The sequence below is a fragment of the Rana temporaria genome, chromosome 1, assembly GCF_905171775.1.
Source record: "Rana temporaria chromosome 1, aRanTem1.1, whole genome shotgun sequence".
NCBI lineage: Eukaryota > Metazoa > Chordata > Amphibia > Anura > Ranidae > Rana > Rana temporaria.
The window spans coordinates 42,169,222-42,183,931 of NC_053489.1; positions in this window are offsets into that span (position 1 = coordinate 42,169,222).

Consider the following 14,710-nt stretch of genomic DNA (forward strand, 5'->3'; position numbering starts at 1 on the left):
AAATCCATGTTGTGTGCACCAAATGCTTTTGCAAACCAAGTTATTAATGTATACAAGCAGGGCAGTCTTTAACGTGGGTCAAAAAAGGCTCTGTTTCTGCTGTGGGGCTCAAAGCAGCTAAGCTGCCCCTTTAGTCTGCGCTGCCCGCAGATAGTTTATAAGGGGATTTGGCTATCACTGAGGAGATGAGGGTGGAATCGAATGTTGGGGGCGCTGGTGGTTGGTTGGGTGTTAAATCTGCAGCCTGTGTAGTGATTGGCCAGCTCGGTAAGGTAAACCTCTTCCTGGGGGAGTACCCATCAGTCCCTGGTACAGTCACAAAGACCCCTCTCCCTCACCATGTTTGGCAGGCTGCAGACCATTAGCTCACTAAAGAACTTATTTGCAGAAGGGTTCGGCGGTGTGTGCCCAGTGTTCACCTGACACTCTCAGGACACTATCAAGGTGAAAGGAAGAGATTTTCCTTCACTTCCGGTCCCATAACCAAATCAGGAAGTGAGAAGTGTCCCCATTGGAACATTTCCCCTCTATTACTTTTCTGAGGACCACCCATAATTGGGGATTTTCTTTTACTTTTTAATGATAATAGTAAACAGGACAAATAGAGAGAGTGGATCTCCTTAACAGGGGCACAGAAAGCAGTAAAAACTGTAAGGCCTTGTACACACGGTCGTTCCAAAGCGATGAGAATGGTCCGACGGACCGTTTCCATCGGTTCACCGCTGAAGTGGCCTGATGGTCTGATGTGCGTACACACCATCGTTCCAAAAACCGATCAGGTCAGAACGCGGTGACGTCAAACACACGACGTGCTGAATAAAACGAAGTTCAATGCTTCCAAGAATGCGTCGACTTGATTCTGAGAATGCGCAGGTTTTGAACCGATGCTTTTCTGTACTAACCATCGGTTTGGACAGATCGGGCAGCGGTCCATCGGTTCAGTTTTGAAGCATGTTTTAAAATTTTGGACCGAAGGAAAACAGACCGATGGGCTATACACACGGTCGGTTTGGACCGATGAAACTGAACCTCGGTCCATTCTCATCGGTTTTGTCCGACCTTGTGTACGGGGCCTGAGGGGTTCTAATCCATCTCCACTCTATCTAAAGAAAAAAAAAAAGGTTTGTCTTTAGTTTTACATTAATTTCAGTGCCAGTGCAACGATAAAAGCTTCCTTCCCGTGACAATGTCCTTCCTGTGACGCAGCACATTGGTCGGAGTGTGGCAGTGCTACATGATTTGATCTCTCATATGCTTGTGAATATAATTATTTTTTAAATGCTGATGGTTTAAATAGTATTACACAATGTGGTGTTGGTTACTCTGACTGACGATGGATGATCTCTGCTGTTTGTGGCTTGTGGAGTCCATCACTCTTTATTTGCTGCAGATATATTATAACTTGGAGATCTTATCCATCTGGTAGGGAGCTTGGTCACTTTGGTGGTTTGGCACACCGAAGCAGCTGGCATTTGAATGGAGTGGACTTTTGACACATCAAGATATTTTTCACTTACTACCTTCTCCACTTAGATTTAAAATGATATGTGATATGATTTATTTTTTTGCTAAATAATAATAATAAATATATATATATATTCATGCAACAGAGACCCTGTTTTGCACTTAACAATCTGGATCAGAGTTTAACTACACTCTGATCTACCTCTAAATTTAACTAGCACCGGTACCATAAAGCTACACATATATATAGTATAAACTATGTATATACAGTCCTGATCAAAAGTTTAAGACCACTTGAAAAATGGCAAAAAATCATATTTTACATTGTTGGATCTTAACAAGGTTCCAAGTAGAGCTTCAACATGCAACAAGAAGAAATGAGAGTGAGACAAAACATTTTTTGAGCATTCAATTTAATGAAAACAACAAATGAACTGAAACAGGCTGTTTTTCAGCTGATCATTTTGCCATTTTTCAAGTGGTCTTAAACTTTTGATCAGGACTGTATATACATATATATTTACTGTGTGTGTGTGTGTGTATATATATATATATAGATATCGATATCTATATATAGATATATATCTATATAATTAACATGTGCTTAACCACTTCCCGCCCGGTCAATAGTCAATTAACATCCGGGAAGTGGTTGTGAAATCCTGACTGGACGTCTATTGATGTCCTGCAGGATTACATGCCGACGCGCGTGCCCGTAGGGGCGCGCAGCGCGGCGATCGGTAAAGAGCCTCCGGCTGAGGCTCTTTACCACGTGATCAGCCGTGTCCAATCACGGTTGATCACGATGTAAACAGGAAGAGCCATTGATCGGCTCTTCCTCATTTGGTTCTGACAGACACGAGTAGAGGAGAGCCGATCGGCGGCTATCCTGACAGGGGGAGTTCGCGCTTTATGTATTTTTTATTTGTTTTCCTATTTGAACGTGCTATGGGCATTTCAGATCATCTTGAATACCCCTGATTAAAGGACCCTTAACAGTCCCGAAACACGTCGGATAGAATACTGACAGCCAATATGCACCAAATGCTTGTATATTGTTGTTTTTATGAAAAACATTGTCGGTGTTGTTTACACCTCATCAATTTTTATACTCTTTGTTAAATAATATCAACTAGTCAATTATATTGTTTATATTATCTTTTGTTGCCTCTAAAGTCCCTAACTCTTATTTTGGGGATATTTGCTTTCTAACGTCAGCTTGTTCAATTAGGCTTTGACAAAAAGAAAAATGAAAGCTGGTTGGTTTCTATGCACAGCTGCACCAGATTTTGCACTCTCCAGTTTTAGTAAATCAACCCCCATACATTCTATTTATGGACTCTTAATAAGTCTGGTTTTAGTTGTTAAGCATTTCCAACCCTTAACACCATTGTTTAACCACTTAAGACCAGGACCATTATGCAGGTAAAGGACCTGGCCAGTTTTTGCGATTCGGCACTGCGTCGCTTTAACTGACAATTGCGCGGTCGTGCGATGTGGCTCCCAAACAAAATTGGCGTCCTTTTTTTCCCACAAATAGAGCTTTCTTTTGGTGGTATTTGATCACCTCTGCGGTTAAAAACAAAATCAGAGCAACAATTTTGAAAAAAAACTATATTATTTACTTTTTGCTATAATAAATATCCCCAAAAAAGATATAAAAAAACATATATTTTTTTCAGTTTAGGCCGATATGTATTCTTCTACCTATTTTTGGTAAAAAAAATCTCAATAAGCGTTTATCGATTGGTTTGCGCATAATTTATAGCGTTAACAAAATAGAAGATAGTTTTATTGCATTTTTATTAATATTTCTTTTTTTACTACTAATGGCGGAGATCATTGATTTTTTTCATGACTGCATCATTATGGCGGACACTTCGGACAATTTTGACAAATTTTTGGGACCATTGTAATTTTCACAGCAAAAAATGCTATAAAAATGCATTGTTTTCTGTGAAAATTACAATTGCAGTTTGGGAGTAAACCACTAGGGGGCGCTGAAGGGGATAAGTGTGACCTCATATGTGTTTCTAACTGTAGGGGGGTGGGGCTGGACCTGTGACGTCATTGATCGTGTTTCCCTATAACAGGGAACACACGATCAATGACACTGCCACAACGAAGAACAGGGAAGGTTTGTTTACACACACCTCTCCCCGTTCTTCAGCTCCGGAGGACCGAATGGCGGGACACCGGCGGCGATCGGGTCCGCAGGTCCCGCGGCCGCGGTCACGGAGCTTTAAGCCCAGTGCGCGACCCCACGGCTGGGCTTAAAGGGCCACGTACAGGTAAGTGGATGTGCCCAGCCATGCCATTATGCTGACGTATATCGGCGTGAAGGGGTCCTTAAGTGGTCAAGGGTTGATATTTTAACTACCTATTTTGGCTCTCTTACCATTCTGTTGCCTGGAATACCCCATTCAATCCTAGACAGTTAGGATTTATTATCTATCTATAAATATTGTATTATATATTGTATTATATTTAATATATTATTTATTTTGATTGGAGGTACCTTTCTTAACATTTTTCCCGTTTATATACCTTGGGGTCACCTAGTCTAAGGAGGTTGGTTTTGTGACCGGTTATTTTTTATTACATCAGCCATAAAGCCAAATATGCAATTCCATTATAATATTTTTTCTGTGACTGGAGCTCCTCAACAATATCTGTTGTTTTAAGTTGCTCTTAATACTGAAGTGCAAATGCAATAGAAATTATTATACATGACAAAAGGCACTTGAAACTGTAAGGTGCCTCCTGCGGTCTATGGCAACGCTAACAAAATAAGCCAGGAGACTGCGAGAAATTCATTTAGCCTCTCCCTTAGTGGCAGGTGTCACAGCGGAGCACTTTCCTTCACCGTCGATAAAATGTTCACTTGCTTTGAAATTAATTGCCTGTGTTTGCTTTCATCGATTTTTAATTGTAGGTAGTGGGACCAGCCTTCTATATAAAAAAAAAAAAAAATCCAGAAATATTTCTTACAGCTACTAAAATAATAACAATAAAACAGGTAGGTTGCAATGTTCTGTATTAAGTGTTTCACATTCATGCGGTATTACTTTGTGGGAGATCATTCTATTACTGTAAATCACCTCTAATTTAAGAAGAATGTGTAATTATGTATATTAAAGTATTTCAGGACACGCTCGCAGTTCTAAACCACGTAGAATGTACAGGTGATCTTTCATGGGAATGCAGCGAAAAATAAACCTAATTTGCAAACAGAAATTGGATGACTTCACATTGTGAGGCTCAAGATTTAATAATGATTATGCTAGCTATTACAGACTAATAATTTTCACTGAATATACTAAGTACGAACAAAGGTGTTTTTAAAGGGTTACTAAAGGAAAAAAAAAAATTTCTTTAAAATAACAAACATCTTATACTTACCTCCACTGTGCAGTTCATTTGCACAGTGTGGCCCCGATCTACGTCTTCTGGGGTCCCTCAGCGGCTGTCTCTGGTCCTCCCCGCAAGAACTCACCACATTCATGCGAGAGAGCTTGCATGGTGATGAGTCCTTGCGGGCGCACTCCCGTGATACAGTGAGTGGCCATAGCCGCTCACTGTATCACTCGGCCCCGCCCCTCGGCGCGCCGCGTCACTGGATGTGATTGACAGCAGCGCCAGCCAATGGCTGCGCTGCTCTCAATCCATCCGCTCTAGCCAATCAGCTGCCAGGCTGAGCGGCGAAGAGGATCTCGGGACCGAGTGCGGGACTTTCGACGGGTCAGGTAAGTAAAACGGGGGCTCGGGGGGGGGGGGGGTGTCATCATCAGATGCTTTTTCACCTTAATGCATAGATTGCATTAAGGTGAGAAAAAAAATTCCTTTACAACTCCTTTAAGTATATGTATAGCCAATATTTTTTATAATTTTTTTTTTTTACTGTTTTGAAGGACAAGTTTAATCCCTGTCAATTTAATATTTGTAATTTGCATCCCAATGGAGAGATTACACTTGACTTCCTTTCTCTGAGAAAAGCTGCAGGAAGTGAGGACATCTCTACATAATAAAGGCTACAACCAGTGGTGGCTGGTGCTCAATTTGCTTGGGGGGGCCTGTGACATCTCCCCCGTTCTTCAGCTCCGTGACACGATCGCGGGACACCAGCGGACATCGAGTCTGCGGGTCCCGCGGGCACGGTCACGGAGCTCGCGGCAGGGTCGCCACACGACAGCAAATTTAAAGGGACATACCTGTACGCCCATTTGCCTGTCCATGCCATTCTGTCGACATATATGTGTGTGTGTGGTGGTCGGCAAGTGGTTAATATACTTGGTATATCTTGATTGCTGTATAGCTGACCTAAGTTGTTGGTTTATACACCTTTGATGACTATATTGAGTTATGTTGTTATGGCTGTATATAAGGATGTACCTGATATTTTTTCTGACTTAATAAAACTTTTATTGCAAAAAAAATATCACCCCTCATAAATTCCATTACAGAAGAGCTTTCATTTTGTCTAACCGGTTATACAAATCCTCCTCGGATGTTAGGCTTAATCATTGTTTTTACTGTTCTTGCTGTTTGTTTATGCCTATGCATAAGTTGTATTTCACACATTTATAACAAATGCCGATTTGTATTTATGTATAACCTTTTTTTTTGGAAAACAAGCTTTTATTGATCGCATTAAAATAATGTAAACTTAAAGAAATGTTTATATGAGAATACACAAAATAATAGACATGTGCACACTGAAATATTTTGTTTCGGAATTTCATTTTCGTCCGAAAAATTTAATTATTTAGTTACTTCCGAAATTTGTTTTTATTTATTTATTCTATTATTTATTTATTATTAATGCATTCGTCTGAAAATCTGAATTAATTAAGGTTGAATCTGTCATTGAAGGCTTATGGGGCCAGATTCACAAATAATTGCGGCCGTGTAACGTAACCCGTTTACGTTACACCGCCGCAAGTTTTCAGTGTAAGTGCCTGATCCTCAAAGCACTTACCTGGAAACTTGCGGCGGTGTAACGTAAAGTCGTCCTGCACAAGCCCGCCCAATTCAAATGGGGCGGGCACCATTTAAATTAGGCATGCTCCCACGCCGGACGTTCTGCGCATGCGTTCGCAATTTTCCCGACGTGCTTTGCGCAAACTTACGGCGGCCCGACGTGTTTGTGAATCGCGACGTGCGTAACGTACTTACGCCGGGAAAAAAAAATTCAAAATCGACGCGGGAACGACGGCCATACTTTAACATGGTGGAGTAATTTTACACCATGTTAATAGCACACCTAACTTTGCGACGGGAAAAAAAGACTTGCGCCTACGTAACGACGGGAAAAACCTTCCTGGATCGCCGTAAATCCTCATTTGCATACCCGATGCTGGAATACGACGCAAACTCCTCCCCAGCGGCGGCCGAAGTATTGCATCCTAAGATCCGACGCTGTAAGTCAATTACACCTGTCGGATCTTAGGGCTATCTATGCGGAACTGATTCTATGAATCAGCCGCATAGATACGACAAGAGATACGACGGTGTATCAGGGGATACGTCGTCGTATCTGTTCTGTGAATCTGGCCCATGGTGTCTGTCGAATGTTCTCAGGCCTCGTACACACGACCGAGTTTCTCGGCAAAAAACAGCAAAAAACTTGCTGGGAGATATTTTTTTGCCGAGGAAACCGGTCGTGTGTACATTTTCGTCGAGGAAACTGTCGAGAAACTCGACGAGCCAAAAAGGGAGCAAGTTCTCTATTTCCTTGACGGGAATGGAGAAACTTGCCTTGTCGAGTTCCTCGACAGCCTAACAAGGAACTCGACGAGGAAAACAATGTGTTTCACCCGTCGAGTTCCTCGGTCGTGTGTACGAGGCTTCAGAAGATTCGACGAAGCAGCTAAACTGTACAACGCCACAATCATTCATTTCCAGTCGAATACTGCGCCCACAAGCTATAATAGAATTCTAATGTTGTATGACTAGTAATAATGATATTTTTTAATTATTATTACTAGTCAGCCAACATTAGAATTCTTATGGGTGGAACATTTGACCATAAATTTCTGCTCGTGACAAACATATGTTTTTAGCTGCTTCGTCGAATCTTCATGTCTCTATAATACTCTTGATACGCCGCGTAATTTCAAATTTTGCGCGTCGTATCTTTGTTTTGGTATCCAACAAGATACGATGGCATCTGTGTTAGATCCGACAGGCGTACGTCTTTGTACGCCGTCGGATCTTAGATGCAATTTTTCAGCGTCCGCTAGGTGGCGTTCCCGACGTAATCCGCGTCGCATTTTTTTACGTCGTTTCCGACCGGCTTTTTCCGGCGTATAGTTAAAGCTGCTATATGGTGGCGTACTCAATGTTAAGTATGGCCGTTGTTCCCGCGTCAAATTTTGAAAATTTTACGTTGTTTGCGTAAGTCGTCTGTGAATGGAGCTGGACGCCATTTACGTTCACGTTGAAAACAATGACGTCCTTGCGACGTCATTTGGAGCAATGCACCCTGGGAGTTTTTACGGACGGCGCATGGGCAATTCGTTCGGCGCGGGGACGCACTTCATTTAAATGAAACACGCCCCCTACCCGCCCAATTTGAATTCCGCCGCAAGAGATACGCTACGCCGCCGTAACTTACAGCGCAAATTCGTTGAGGATTCAAACCAAAGCCAAGTAAGTTACAGCGGCGTAGCGTATCTTACATCTGCGCCGGGCGCAGCGGATGTATGTGGATCTGCCCCAGCAAGTCTAAAGACAAAGAGCACAGATATTTCTGGAGTGCTTTGAAAGCATGTGGCTACCCAGACTGGGATTTGGTCAAGCAAAAACATGGGGCCATTGAACATAAGGGAGCAGTATATAATGGTAGTAATATAATCATCCCCTGTGTGGATTGTCAGAAAACCTCAGATGGATTTACTGTAAACAAAAAACATTGAATCTGTGTCTTTCAAGCTCAACAATACACTGCGACAGAAGCTTGTACAGTACATGCAAAACACCCAACACCCAAACACAAGCCAAGTAAGTTTACAAATGCAGTGTAGTCTAATAAGGAATGCAAGAAAAAGATAGGCATGTGCAGAACATTTTTTTTTCCTTTTTCGATTTATTTACATACATTTATTTTTTTAGTTAAATTCTTCAATTTAGTTAGATTCGTTAAATTTGATACATTTTGTTAATTTGTATTCGGAATTAGTTTCAAATTCCATTCAAATTCCAATTTGTTCTATTCGACATTTGAATTTCGGAAGATGATATTCTTTCTATTTTATTCTATTACAGTGGAACCTCAGATTGCGAGTAACGTGGTTAACGAGCATTTCACAATGCGAGCACTGTATTTAAAAAAATCGTAACTCGGTTTGCAAGTGTTGTCTTGCAAAACGAGCATGATTCAGGCCAAAGCAGTGTGCAGTACCGCGTTTGGCCTGAGGTGGGGGGGGCCCTGGAGCCGAGCAGAGTTGAACGGTGTCCTCTGGCCTTTCCGGACATTTCCGAGGCTCTCTGGTGCCCCCCCCCACCTCTTGCCGCATGCAGTATTGCATGCCATTGGAGTCAATGCGGAACATTTTTTTTTTTTGTTTCCACTGACTTCAATGGGGAAACTCACTTTGATATGCGAGTACTTTGGATTACGAGCATTCTCCTGGAACGGATTATGCTCGTAATATGGGGTTCCACTGTATATTGTTTTTTTTCCCCTTTTCTACTCTATTCTTTTATTTTCTATTCTATGCTAATCTATTGAAATGTATTCTATTAGAATTTATTTGAATTTTGGGAAATGGGTATATTCTTTATATTTTATTATTTTCTATTCTATTGTTTTTTCTATTCCATTCCTTTATTTTCTATTTTATTCTAGTCTATTCAAAGTAGAGTTTATTCCATTCAAATCTGAATTTATTCTATTCGAAATTCAAATTTTCGGAAGATCGTTATATTCTTTCTATTATATTCTATTGTTTTTTCTATTCTATTCTTTTATTTTCTATTCTATTTTGTTCTGTTTTACTCTATTGTTTGCTATTCTATTATTTCCGATTGTATTCCTTTTTTGCTGTTCTATTCTGTTCTATTCCTTTATTTTCTGTTCTATTCCATACTATTTAAATTTTGTTTTATTATTTTGTATTGCTTTAAATTTGTTACTATTGTAATTTGGAATGAAACGAATCACAAATGGATGGCCTAATACAGTAGGGCAAGCATCACAGGTCCAGGGTCAACAGTTTTCTTACACCTTCAGAAAAATGGACATTCTTACAAAGACGGCGGAGTGCACTTTTGGACATAGAAGACAACTGGTTTGCAAGAGACATAATAAAAAAAAAGTGTGGAAAGAGGCCACCTAAAATAACCATAACTAAGAACCTCTGTCTGTCCCTGCTGGGAGGTTCACCACCTCTATCTCTCCTGGTGACCATTGTCACCTGCAGAGAAAGTGATGGGAAACAGTTGTCAACAAAACTAGAGTTGAGGGAAGAATCTTCAGTGGGGACACCTTTTCTGGGGACAACTGTCCGACTTGTGTCTCCAGGACATGAAGTAAAAAGGACATTTCTCCAATGGGGCAAATACAACAACCATAAAAACCTGACATTAGCTTAAACCATACCCAATGCTAACCAAAACGTAAAGAATACTATATCACCCTGCTGCCTGACCCCATTCATCCATCTTGAGACAATGAACAGTCATTTCCATTGCTTTGCTGTATTTTATTTGTGGGCGTCTCTGAGCCTGAGCACAAGTGATCACACCCACAGCTACGCTAAACACTCCCAGCTCCAAATCAAAACAAGCAGGCCTAGCCTAGAGCATAGGCCTGCCTAAATTTACCTGCATTGAAAACCTCATTCTAGCACCTACCAGAAGGTAGTGGGCGCTACAATACATTTTACACTTTATGAAGTTATCTACTCTCAAGTTAATGGATTTTTGGTTCCCTTGGTCCCATTTACCATAACCTGGATGGCAATCCTGTTTCATGTGAGAAAACATTTTATTGGTAGCGTGCTTCTTTCTTTTTTTCTCATGAAATCTTCTACAAGCTGACCTTTTGACCCGTGTGATTTTTATTATGATATTAATTAGGTATTTTATTGCTTTCTAGTAAAAGTCAGCAGATCTTGTTGGCATAATTAAAATAAAAGAGCAAATTCATCATGTTTGCAGAATTTTATATGACTTGTGTCTTGCATTGCTGCATTGCCGGAAGTGATTATCTTTACATCGTAATTGACCACATTCAGAAAATTTAGTAACGCAGAGATGTAGGCCCAGATTCACAAAGCACTTACGCCAACGTATAACAATTTACGCCGACGTAAGTGCAAATGTGCGCCGTCGTATCTGTGCGCCAGACCCACAAACTAATATGCGCCTAAAAACAGGCTACATCCCGTCGACGTATCTTGCTTACGCCGGCGTAGGGTGGGCGTACATTTAGGCTGGGAGCATGGTGCCGCTCCCATTGATTAGCCATTCAAACATGCAAACAAGGGAAATACAGCGATTCACGAACGTGCATGTGCCCGGCGCAGGCTACGCGAGATGCGCGTAAGTTGTACGTCCGGCGTAAAGTTATTCCCCATAAAGGAGGTGCAACCCAGCAACAGACATGCTCAGGTCTGCACCAGGGAACACAAGCCGGCGTATTGTGCGTTGGACGCGTGTCTGGCTGGGCGTACGCTATGTACACGGCGTACGCAGTGATCCGGCGTAGCTTACGCAGTTGTGCCGGCGTGGTTATGAGCAGGCGCAGGGGGGTGCGTCTACGTCATGGCGCATGCGCAGTTCGTGATACGTACCTGTCTGGCGCTCGGCGGCGTAACATTGTCCAGTGATGTGTATTCTTCTCAATCACAAAAACCCACCATAATGATGACCCACAAACCAACAATGTTGATCCACTAACATAATGACCTGGCATCCGTTCACCCATGACTTTGGCTAAAAGGCTATATATTAAAATAAAAAGAATAATATTAAAATATTAAAATAAAAATGTATTCCAGAGCTGGGCATTAATATGCATTTAAGAATATCTACAGTAAACTTTAAGGCTGCATTCACACCTAGGCGTAGGCAATAGCGTCGTTTTCCGGCGTTTTTTTAGGCGTTTTTTTCGCGCGTATTCATGCTAATATGCGCGTTTGCATACAGCGTTGTCCGACGTTTTTGTACTTAGACGTTTTTTTTTAGCCAATAGGAAAAACTATCATCTTTTCATCACTTGTTGCTATGTTGGTAGATTTTTTAAATCTTCTGCATGGGCGACAAGTTCTATTGACAAAACGCCTGTAGCAAACGCTTGTTGTCGCGCAATACGCGCGTATCTGGCGTTTTACATTGATTTCAATGGAAAACCAAAAACGCTCAAATACGCGCATATCGCGCGTATTGCGCGACAGAAAAGGGTCCAGAACTTCTTTTGACTACAGGCGATGCGCGTCAGGCGCATCAGCGTTCAGATGTGAACCATCCCCATTGACTTTCATTGCTTTTCGTCCCTCTGGCGTTTGTTCGCGTTGCGCTACATGCGACAAAACGCGAAGGTGTGAATGGGGTCTAACTGAATGACATTGAGTTTGCAGAGGTATAACATATCATTAGAAAAGTGAATTTTTCACTTTTTTTTTATCTCAGCACTGTTGATCTTGTCCAGCCTCTTCCAGTCACTTCCTGTCTACCGTTACTCACCCCAACATTGGTTTCCTGATGGTGACAATAGCGGAACATGCCTGCTTAATGTGTATTAGCAGGGCTGCTTGTAGTCCCCATTGGGAGCATGTGTGACAGGGGGTCATCGCAGAAGAGCAAACATGGAAATAAATTCTTCCTTTATTGGCATGTTTGTTTTTTTACCTGCAGCGGGGTTCTGTGACATCCTTTGCGCTCGTACGGGATAGAGAATCTCTCCACCATTTTTTGTGACATCGCCCCCCCTTGGAAGCATGATTACCATACACTTGTTGGTTGTTGTATGTTATTCACATATATTGGTCCATGTTTTCAACATATGGCTATTGAGAATAGTTTTTTCCTTTTTTTCTCTCTTTATCTGAATATGCTATATTTTATATTGTTGCTTGTATTGTAGAATATACCACCGTAATACATCCCCCTAACCAGTTCCCGACCGGCTCACGTACTTTTACTGCTGCAGAATGCCGTACGGGTATGGCTTTTCCCAGGAGAGCCGCCAGAGGGACCTGATGCGCGTGGTCGGCGGGCACGATTGCCTCCGGCCATGCGCGATCACGTGCACAAGTGCCAGCACAGGGATTTGTGTGTGTGTAAACACACAAATCCCTGTGCCGTCAGGGTAGAGGAGACAGATTGTGTGTTCCTACCAAGTAGTAACAACGATGTGTCTCCTCCCTTAGTCAGTCTTATCCCCATACAGTTAGAACAGGCTGAGGGAACACACATTTAACCCCTTGATCGTCCCCTAGTGTTAAGCCCTTCCCTGTCAGTGACATTTACACAGTAATCAGTGCATTTTTATAGCATTGATCACTGTATAAATGTCAATGGTCCCAAAAATGTGTCAAAAGTGTAAAATCTGTCCGCCACAAGGTCGCAATACCGACCGCTAAAAACACAGATCACTGTCATTACTAGTAAAAAAATAAAAATGCCCTAAAAATGTCATACATCTTTCCCATGGTTTCCCATAGTTTGCAGACTCTAATACTGGAACATGCCTGCTCAATGTGCGTTAGCAGGCTGCTTGTAGTCTCCATCGGGAGCATGTATGACAGGGTGTCATCACCCAAAAACAGTTGGGAGACAGTTTAAGTTTCTTTTTAATTGAAGTGTTACCAAACCCACAACAGTAAAATCAGTCCGTATATGCAGTAAAGCATGCTTGTTAAACTCACTGTAAATATAAAACCTAAGGGGTTAATCCTCTGCATTGTGTAAAAAAGCTGTTTTATCCTGTCTTCACTAATTCTCACCTTCTTCCACAGTCCCCAAACCATCTCCGGATAGAACAGAGCCTCGGGGGCACTCTGCACATGTTTGGTGTGTATTGCTAGAGAGGTTTTTTTTTATTTTCTTGGGAAAGTGCATGTGATCAGCACAGGGCCAATCAGCACTTTGCAGACAGAGGGTCAGGGGTCCTACAGCCTCATAGGACAATCTGGCTTTAACCAGACACTGGTAGAAGTCACAAGGCTGCTATATACTGTACAGTTATACTGATGATGAGAAAAGTTTTTTTTTTTTTTAAGCAGTTTATATTTACTAAAACTCTTGTAGGTAGATTCAGGTACAAGAGCCTACAGTTACGGCGGCGTAGCTTAGCGTGTTTAGGCTACGCCGCCGTAAGTTAGCTAGGCAAGTACATGATTATAAAAGAAGAAAAGTGCAGCGCAAAATTTACAAAATAATAAAAAATTACTAAAGTGTACAAAATGTCCAAGTGCAAAATAAAGTGTCCTTTATATAAACAAATAAATCCAGCAGGGGTGAGAGTGAAGAGGAGACACCAGAGGGAAATCCACCACCAAGGTAAAGATGGACTCTCACCTCATTGCTTCGACCCATAAAGAGTCACAAAGCATATCAGCATCCAAAGCATCCAAAGTTAGGACCAGCCTCCAATCTCCAGCATAACACCAAATCGCATAGATATCCAAGGGTTACCATAAAAGAAAGACACAGGATCTAAGTGCTCTCTGTATGAACCAGCAATATTTAATAGGAAACAGTAGTGCACTTACATTTAAAAGCACTCTAGGCCGAGTGCGAGCAAAGCAGCATGTACAGGCATTAATCCAAACACAGCGGCGATGATCGAGGGTGACGTCCGTGCGTAACTCCTCCCCCTTCGTACGCGTTACGTCCCGTGGGCGGGACTTCCTCAGCGTCGGGTGAGAGAGAACGCCGGACGTCCATAGTAACATAGAGTATATAGTGAGAGCACGAGTGGGCGGCCAATCAGGAAGCTCCCGGTTTTAACCAATGAACGCATTCAATGGCCAACAACATCCGGGGCAAAGGGCGCTGCCTGTCAGAATAATCAGAGATGCGGCCAATAGAAAAGCTAAACGGCCGATAAATTCCATTACAGAAGTCATAACTCGATTAAGATTCAACAGCCACTCAAGAAAAGTCTCAGGATGTGGCCAGGAAAGGGAAAAACTAAACTGGAAACACATCGTGGACTGGGCACAAAGTCAATATAAAACAATTTAAAAAATTTATATAAAATGGAGAGGCATAATTAATTAATTAATACCGGACTAAC